The 10,012-nt window shown below is 34.6% G+C and overlaps 1 protein-coding gene across 1 annotated transcript in view; it reads right to left on the bottom strand.

Annotated features, from left to right (window-relative positions):
* LOC108965467 (mitochondrial basic amino acids transporter) overlaps positions 1-327 on the bottom strand; it is a 6,941-nt gene extending 6,614 nt beyond the window's left edge. The window contains exon 1 of the mRNA XM_018927909.1: positions 233-327. The gene's annotated coding sequence lies outside the window, so the exon portion shown is untranslated. The remainder of the gene's footprint in view (positions 1-232) is intronic.
* Between the last annotated feature and the right edge of the window lie 9,685 nt (positions 328-10,012).

Genomic DNA, 10,012 nt, shown 5'->3' with positions numbered 1-10,012 from the left:
AATATAAATAAAGAAAAAAAAAAAAAAATACAGAAAAAAATAAAAAAGACATTTGATTATGTTAACACCACTGATTTAATTATTATGTTTTTGTAAACAATGTGCTCCTTTTATTGAAAAAAAAATTTTTTTTTTTGAACGTAATTTTTATAGAACACAAGCGTTTTTTTTTATTATTTATTATATCCTCACTCACTTAAACCTATACATATGCAACTGTTATAATGTTTACCTTTTTTCACAGCTACTTTTAGTTGTTTTAATTACAAAATCAAGTTAAGCATTTATTATATATTTTTTCAAAGTAGAAGTAGTTATTTGTTGTTATTTTATATGTTTTGTTGGCTTGATTTATATTATTGTTAACAATTATTTATTATTTACAATTATTTTTTCGTTACTTGCGCACAACTATTTGCACAATTTCCATTTTATCACGGTTGAAATAATTTTCGTTATTCCCATGTGCACAGAAACCGTTAATGTCATAATAGAATTACTGAAAATTAAACCTTTCTCCTTCAAAGCTGGATTTCGAATGTTTTCATTAGACGAAAAACACAAAAAAACCCGCTCTATTTGTAAAAAGCCGAACTTAACGCTTATTATCAGCGAATTGTTTTCCGCACAAAACTGATAGTTCTTAAGATTTGATTAAAATATATGCATTTGTTGTTGTTAAAATAATTTCGAAATCAATAGTTTCATTTTGTTGGAGGATACAACCGCAGCGGTTTGGGAGAGATTAGCGAATGTGTGACCAAAATAAGGCTCGTGCAATATAGGCGCCTCTCCAAAACTGTAGATAATATATATTTACAATTTAAGTATTGTAAACGCAAAGCATATGGTCGCAGCGCTGAAAGCGAACTCAAGCTTTAAGCGTACTTAAAAGTCTGTGCGCTAATTGCTAAGTCCAACCACGCCAATCGAAGATGCGCATAATTCAATTAGAACGAAAGAACTCGCTCTCGCAGCTTGACTTTGCCACTGATAAGCACCGGGGAGTACAGGAAAAAGTTACAGAGAAATATGAAGCGCGCAAAATAGAAATTAGCATTCGATAATGATATGCCTATATTTTGTTGAAGCGTTCATAATTTAAGTACGGTTCGAATTTTGAGGTTATCAGCGGGTAAGCGTATGTATCATATATTTTCATATATAGGTTTGTGGTATGTGTGTGACCGCTATTGGAGTGAATACTGAAATAAAATTTGTCTTTTAATTTCTTACAGTGTAAGCATTTTCAACAACGATCGCTTCACTTGATCGACTTATGATTGTTTGTATGTGCGTATATATGTTAAGCAGACAGTGGTAGTATCAATGATCGTTGTTTTTCCACAAACTGATAGTGGAAAATTACAAAATATTGACGTAGTAGATGCGTAAGTTTTTGACGCGGCGTTCCATGGTCCACAGCAACGCAGAACAGTCAGAGAACAGCGTCAGATCAGTGAGGGTTAACTAATTTTTTAGAGGGATCAATAGCTTTTCTTTGAAAGAAAATGTATAAAAAACAAGAAGAAGTAACGTTAACTTTGGTTGCATTGAAACCAAGAATATTCTTCACCAATAAAAAAGTTACGACACAAGGACTTGATTTTAATCGATGGCAGCTAAATGCTAGAGTAATTTCTTCGGAGTTGACACCATTGCTTTATACAATAATTCATGCCAAATTTCGTGAAGATATCTTGTTAAATGAAAAAGTTTTCCTTATACGCCCTTAATTCCGATCGTTCAGTTATATAGTGATTCGATATCGGCCATTCGAAAATTCCATATTCGATTTGTATGGGTACGCGGAATCACCAGAAACAGCAAAGTTTCTGAACTTGCTAGGCAGGGCTTTACCCCGATTTCATCCGATTGGAAGCGAGTGAATTTTCCTATGTTATCTTGGATTTCACGTTGTACGTATGGACCTTCAGTGAGCTCGGCAAGCAATGGTTAACAATCAGAACTTGTGCTACTGTGAGATCCTTCTAACTCAGAGTTTACCCTAACGGGTTCACTAAAATACTTTCCCTTAGCAAACTCAATCGCGCCGCAATGGTAGATATCCTAACTAGGCACTGTTCAATACGCAAAGTATTTTGTCGATGTTCCTTGTCAAAACTATATGGAGGCAGACGAGATGGCATCATCTTGCCACTTTCTCCTTCAACGGGTTTTGCCAGGGTGAAATTTATTTGATTGATTGAATATCTCGATAGATTCGCTGATTCTTATTAGTTGTAGTTGCATAAAATAGTTCATAAATAATCTTGAGGAATGTAGCTGGGACATTTTGGGCATCGACTTCATTCAATAAATACCATCTAATTTTTGCTCTTACCCTATTCGGTATTGATGCAGTTTCTTATAATTGGCTTCTTTTCATACGAAGGTTTTCTTTTATATTTCGGGATTAGAGGACAAAAACAAATTAGAATTATGAAAAGTCGCTTATAATTTTTGAAAATATTCCCCATTAAGATCTGTATCTCAATTGTCTTATCAAAGTAAATTTTTCCCCAATACACTTATGCCAACGTTTCCCTTGAAACTGTTGTTATAGTTAATTTCCTGAATTGTATTCAATGACCGTTGCAATTCACGTTTAATGTCTTAAATTGACTCAACTCGATTTCTCTGAAGCGGTCCTTTGAGATTGTTGGATAGCCAAAAGTTAGGCGATTGCCGCACGATATCCGTTGAAAATTTAGGGAAAACTCAGGAAGAATTAATGCAGTATGTGACGGTGCATTATCGCGGGGTGCAAAAAGCAACAGCTGTCACCATAATTCTTTTTACGAATAGCTTCGCAGTTTGGCCGGTCAGATGGAATTCGGTGTGCACCACACCTCGATAAACGAAAAAACTGTTAACATAACCTTCATTCATCTTTTTCCGGCTCGTAAGCATATACCCAAGATTCATCGCTAGTAATAGTACGTTTCACGATATCCTGGTAGTCGGAAAGCATTGTTTCACAGACGTTAATTCAACGTTATTTTTCGAAAAAATTTTGTGATTTTGGAACTAATCTTACTTTCACTTTTCTTAGACTCAAATGATATTTCAAAATTGTGTTGACTTATCGTTCCATTATTCCAACGAAGCTAATAACATCCCTGACGATTAATGGTCGCTACTCAAGCACCAATTCCTTTGGCCTTACTGGACGTGGTTCATCGTAAACGCGTTTTTGACCCCCTTCGAATAATATGTATCAATTAAAACCATCTGCTCGCGACAAACAATTATCTCGGAAAGTCTTTTCTAACATTCTGAATGTTGCGGCACCCGAAATTTGATTCCGCAAACAAAAGTTAATAGAAATTCTTTGTTGAATAATTTCACTCATCGTAAAAATCTCCAAATGCACTTTATGCACTTCAGAAAGACAAGGGTATACTAATCTGTTTTCGTGTGAAATTTGAATTAAAAACTCTTACTAGTTTTTTGAGTTCCGTTATTTCACGTACACATAAGAAGCGGTTTTTGTTGTAAGAAGAGAAAACGGTTAGAATAGAAATAATGGTTACATTCTCTCTCATCTACTAATTGAAAGCATAGTCTTAAATATTACTTTTTATAAGCTTTGAAACAAAAATTAATACAAAGGGAAGTATTTGTAAAGCTTATATAGCAAATGGATCAAATAGTGGGTAGTTATATAAATTTACGATCTACCTTTCTGACTTCATAAACACCTCTTCTTTATTGAAAACCATGTTCACTATGTTGTCGGTAAAAGAACGATTCATACTTTCCAGATTTGCTGTTGAAGCTGAATAATGAAAAGACTTGTACAAGGTTAGTTCCAGAGTAAACAGGGAAACAAGTAAAAAATACACAAAACAAATGGCTTTTTCGTCAAAATCAATTTATTTTATTCAAAATAGTCTCCTTCTGCTACAATGCAGCTTTTGTCGATCAATTGAAACGTTTCGGTAAAAGCTTTACCAATTACCAACGCAATAACTTCACTTCCAATCAATGAAATGTCATGAAATTCTCACTGGACAATTAATAATGATAGCAGATTCTAACGCAAGAGTCGACATAAAGATGGCGCCACCAGGGGGCACTAGATTCAAAAAGTCCTGTTTACTATGGAGCACACCTTGTAGATATAGATGACTTATCAAATGAGGATACAGGGAAATGATTCGCTACTTTTAGAATCATATAAAGTCGTCGGTCTGTCAATTGACCACCTTCATCATATAAGAAGCTCAAATGAGATCGGTTAGAAAAAGTTTTGCAAAATTGGATTTTACGGTATTTGCTATTTCATTTACTTAAGGTAGATTTCCCATATCCAACACAGAATTGCTTAGCTGTCAGAATTGCAAAAAAATTCTGGTTTTCAATGGTATTACCGAAACTGTTTGGATATTCGTCTTTTCGAACATACGCAAAACCAATATTCGAATCAGCTGTTTACTAATGTGACAAAACTTGCATATGCATATATTTGGAAGCAATCTTATTTATGTTTTTAATTAGTTCTGAATTAAAGTAAGATTTTAAGAGATAACATTTGTCAAACAAATAAAGAATACCCTAATGTTGAATTACGTTGTGTAAATCTAATATCTTTAAATATCCGAATTTTTTTCCAAAAACTCAGTATTGAGATATTTCGTGTTTTATACTTATGTTTTGCCCTATAGATATAAAGATAAATTGATTCGTAATAAAAAAAAATAACTTGATTTCTTAACTAATATACATACATTTCAAATCCGTGAGTGACTATCTTCTTGCTTTTTTTCTGATAGCAAAACCGATAAAATTGGTTTCCGTGTCACCCGAAAACCAATACAAATTCTGTTTCGAATATCAAACCAATAATATCTGAATTCATAACACCTACAACTTTTTTTGATCGGTTTCAATTCTGATTCCGATAACTATCAGATTCCACAACACTCCTGAGTATATCTTTTAAATGTCTGAATAAGGAAAAGGTAGGAGAGAATTGTATAAAGGGATGTAAAAATAGTGTTTGACTAAAAAATTCCTAGAATTTGAGTGTGTTTCTTTATAGTTCATGTACATAGATATATGTATAAGTAAAAGTTAAGGATCTAAGCTTATCACACCTGTCTTTCTAGACAGAAATCTGCTTTCGTGAAACGCACTGCGAAGGTTTTATAATCGAAAACACTGAAAGCATTAAAAAGCGTATGATCAAAATTGAACAGCGCATTTCTCTATAGAATTTCGTTAGTAAAAATGAAATTCTGCTGTTGTTTGCTGCTGAAGCTGATAACCTTTTGCAGCTAAAATTTGCAAGTTTCTCTGGTGACAAAACGACGACATTTGAAAATACAATGGGACATGCGCACACAAACACGTTTGTTACAGATACATCCGAAGACCATTAAGAATTAACGCGTAATTAATAAATTAGTGTTGCTTTCTATTTGATTATATTGCCTTTAAAATATAGAATGAATTTTATAATATGTTATTTATATACATATGTATATGGTATGAAATGTATTATTTAATGGGAAGACTCTGAGAGGAAATAAAGAAAAAACAAGTAAGGAAGGGCTAAGTTCGCGAACATTTTATACTCTCGCATGATAAAGTGATAATCGAGATTTCAGGCGTGGTTGTGAACCGATTTCACCTGATGACATGTACCAAATATAACATGTCATCAGGGTGTTAAGAAAATATTACATACCGAACTTCATTGAAATCGGTCGAGTACTTCTTGAGATATGGTTTTTGGTCCATAAGTGGGCGACCCCACGCCCATTTTCAAATTTAAAAAAAAAGCCTGGATGCAGCTTCCCTCTGACATTTCTTCCGTAAAATTTAGTGTTTCTGACGTTTTTTGTTAGTCGGTTAACGCACTTTTAGTGATTTTCAACATAACCTTTGTATGGGAGGTGGGCGTGGTTAYTRTCCGAYTTCTTMYATTTTTGAACTGTATATGGAAATGCCTAAAAGAAACGACATCACGATACAGTTTGGTTGACATAGCTATAGTAGTTTTCGAGATATGTACAAAAAAGTTAGTAGGGGGCGGGATCACACCCACTTTTCCAAAAAAATTACGTCCAAATATGCCCCTTCCTAATGCGATCCTTTGTGCCAAATTTCATTTTAATATCTTTATTTATAACTTAATTATGACACTTTATAGGTTTTCGGTTTCCGCCATTTTGTGGGCGTGGCAGTAGGCCGATTTTGCCCATATTCGAACTTAACCTGCTTATGGAGCCAAGAAATACGTGTACCAAGTTTCATCATGATATCTCAATTTTTACTCAAGTTACAGCTTGCACGGACGGACGGACAGACGGACAGACAGACATCCGGATCTCTACTCGTCACCCTGATCACTTTGGTATATATAACCCTATATCTGACTCTTTTAGTTTTAGGACTTACAAACAACCGTTATGTGAACAAAACTGTAATACTCTCTTTAGCAACTTTGTTGCGAGAGTATAAAAAATTTAAGAATTATTGAACTCTCACTGTGTTCTGAAATTGGGAAATTTGAAAACGGAGTTTACTAGTACGACCTTTCCACCAATGCAGTTGTCAGCCTTACACCTCCCGACCACTTAAAACTGTCTTGGGTTGTCAAAAATTTTGTCTGCAAACACAAAATTCGTAAATCGAGAGAAGTTTATTTATGAAATGTGGGCGGAGTTTCCAATCGTGAGCTTAGTACAACGCGAAAGAACTCTAAACCCCCCTGTGCTAGATCGACCATGAGGATAGCATGTTCAAGTATATGAATTGTAGATTTTTATTTTGACGAATTTTGCGATTTTGAAATCAGGAATTTCAATTACTTTAAACTAAGGTAGTAGCCTATGAGGAAATAAAAAATTTTTGCAGCGATTGGATGTGGATCAAATAATAGTCAGTTTATTAACAACGGGCTAAAATTATTTAAAATATTTAAAGCTAATAAAAGGGTTAAAGAACATGATATTTATATGGGTTTCAGTTTTCATCATCCTGCAAAATTTTGTACTGGCCTCTACTTTTAACAATTTTTATGCTGTTAGCGACTTTAAAAAAAAAAAAAAAAACAGAAGTCAAATTAGATAAAACTTGCTGAAATAATATGAAATTCGATAATCTCGAGTACACAATCAAGTGTCTTGGAAGTTACATACATAACTTAACGAAACTATTTCTGGAAAGATATCCATATTCTTTTGGGTACCTAAGTTATAGGATGTTTCGGGAATGTTACTCAGCTAACTTGATTTTAATCAAGTCTTTGGCAAAGACACTTTGAAAGCATAGGTGTTGTCCTTAATAGCAGTTAAGAATTGGTCGCATAATAGCAAAAAGTGAACGGATATAGGCCTTTAAATTGCTAGTACATATGTAAATTTGTGTTTATTAATTGTGCCTATATTTGAATTGCTTACGTAAATCCTGAGCTTGGAATATTTTGAGGCTTGACCTTGAACTAAATTCTTGATAAATATGAATAAAGAAAATAATAAACGTCAGATTTATTTACACACAATGAGAAGTCAAGACAATATCTTGCCAAATAATAGTAGACCCCACAGATAGCAAAGATTTTATGAGCATAATTGCTATTTACGAAGTCGCGTTGGCATCAAAACAAGTGAAAGCGTATACGCAAGTGTATTTACAGATTTAATGCGTAATTATGAGTTCGTTTCCACTGACATACATACATACATACATACCAAATTTGACTATCTGTCCGTTCGTCAGTGCAAAGCTATGACTTACGTAAAAATTGAGATATTTTAATGGAACTTGGTAGTGGTCGTGTTTCTTGACAAAAGGGTGAGGACGATGGGCATAATTGGATCACTGTCACGTCTGCGAAGCGCCATTAAATGAATATCTATAAAGTGCCATAACTAAGCACTAAAGTAAGATATACTATAAAACTGTGATTTGGCACAGGCAATCGTAAAAGTATTGAATGATACAAGAGATTTTTTTTTGTGGATACGGGGTCTGAACGATGGGCGGTGCAACATTTAGGCGATCAGGATCTATTCGACCGAAAGCGACCAAATTTGTTATATAATGTTACCCTGGCTTTCATATGTATCAGTGCGAAAACAGAACAAATCGGATTACAACCGCACCTATTTCTCTTAAAACCTAATTTTAAATTCTATCGAATTCTTTCACTTTCCAAAATGCAAATAATGCGCCAATGAATGTATGGAGATAAAACTTAGCCCGGTTAATGCGCTTAACTCTTTCAGTCGTGGTGGTTAGTGTCAATAAACACCTCTTTCCGATTTTTATACTTTTCAATGAAATTCGGTATATAATATTTTCTTAACACCCTGATGACATGTACGAAATATGGGTGAAATCGGTTCACAACCACGCCTTCTTCCAATATAACGCTATTTTGAATTCCATCTGATGCCTTCTCTGTATGATACATACATTAGGAACCAATGATGATAGCGGAATAAAACTTTACACAAATACGGTATTTGATGCGAGAGTATAAAATGTTCGGTGACACCCGAACTTAGCCCTTTTTTACTTGTTTATATTAAAATGTTTGAACCTTTTTTCACAAGGTGCGACCGGTTAGCGGCATATTCGATGAATGACAGTTCATTTGTTTTCATTTCAAAATTGCGCTAACGTACATTTTTTTTTGTGTTTGATAAAAAGTACCTGTGAAGCGGGTAAGTAACATTTTTCTTTAAAATTTTGTATTCAACTTATTCTCCTATATCTGTTTCATATGTATGTGTAGTAACGACGAAAATATAGTGGTTGGGGATTGTTTAGTATCGCGCCGGTTAAGTATCGTTTATGGAGAAAAAGGGGGGTAGCCCGACCCTGCGACCCCGACCCCTTATTGGAAAGAGGAAGGATCGAACTTTTTAATAAACGAACTTTTTAAATAACCCTGGTCGAGTCAACACCGGGCTGTTCAGGGTTTTTTCGCGTAGAACYCCTTTCTGTACTGGCGGCCTTCGGCCGCGCTTTAAAAAAATAACCCTGGCCGGTCCAACACCGGCTACGCAATCCACAGTATTTTAGCATTGMACACCTTTTCGCGTTCACTTCATACATTTATTGCTAAGTGGGTTTAATTTATTCCCTTTTGTTCGTGCTTTCTCGGTAATTTGACAGTTCAGATTAGGCAGTAATTTCGGTTTTTCACATTATTAAATTCAATGCAGAAAAAGTTGTATTTTATTTAAAGATTTACAAAGAAATTAAACCGGCGCGATACTAAGTACAACCCTAGTGGTTAGTAAACTAACCACCGTGACTGCTGCAGGTTTATAGGTTTAATCTACATATGAGTTAGGCATGTAAGTATTATTTCAGTATGTCGCGCAAGCTAAATAATCGACAAATCGAAGAATACTTGTTTGAAGATATTCCTACAGATAGCAAGAGTATTCGTAGCGGTGAGAATACAGAAGATCAGCCAAATCCGCTGGTGTTAGGCGATTCGATTGGAGAAGTTCAAATGAATGATTATGACAACTTTGATTCCGATGATGACATCCCTCTGTCTAACTTAGTACTTCAGAATCCTGAATCTACAGAGTCTAACACTGTAAACTCAAACAGACCGACTCCAAAATGGAAGAAGAATTATAGAATAGACATACCTGGTGAATTTACTGAAAGAGTAGGAATAACCGATGAAATTCTTAGCATGGAGAATGTGCAACTTCTTCTACCACTTCGCCTTTTTTGGACAGAGCATTTACAAGCTATTTTATGCTTTCAAACTAATCTTTACGCCACTCAATCAGGAAAGCTTTATACACCCACCACTACAGAAGAGCTTGATGTTTTTATTGCTTTGAACTTGGTAATGGGTATAAAGAAATTGCCGAGCTACAGAGATTACTGGTCATCAGCACCTGATTTGCATGACGGCTATGTATCGAGATTCAGTTTTCTTTTGAATTACTTACATGTAAATGACAATAGTCTAATGCTCAATAGAAGTTGCCCAAATTTTGACAAACTTTATAAAATTATACCACTA

Source organism: Bactrocera latifrons, unplaced genomic scaffold (genome assembly GCF_001853355.1).
Source record: "Bactrocera latifrons isolate USDA-ARS-PBARC rearing strain unplaced genomic scaffold, ASM185335v1 scaffold_14, whole genome shotgun sequence".
Lineage (NCBI taxonomy): Eukaryota > Metazoa > Arthropoda > Insecta > Diptera > Tephritidae > Bactrocera > Bactrocera latifrons.
This window is presented reverse-complemented; position numbering and strand designations above follow the sequence as displayed.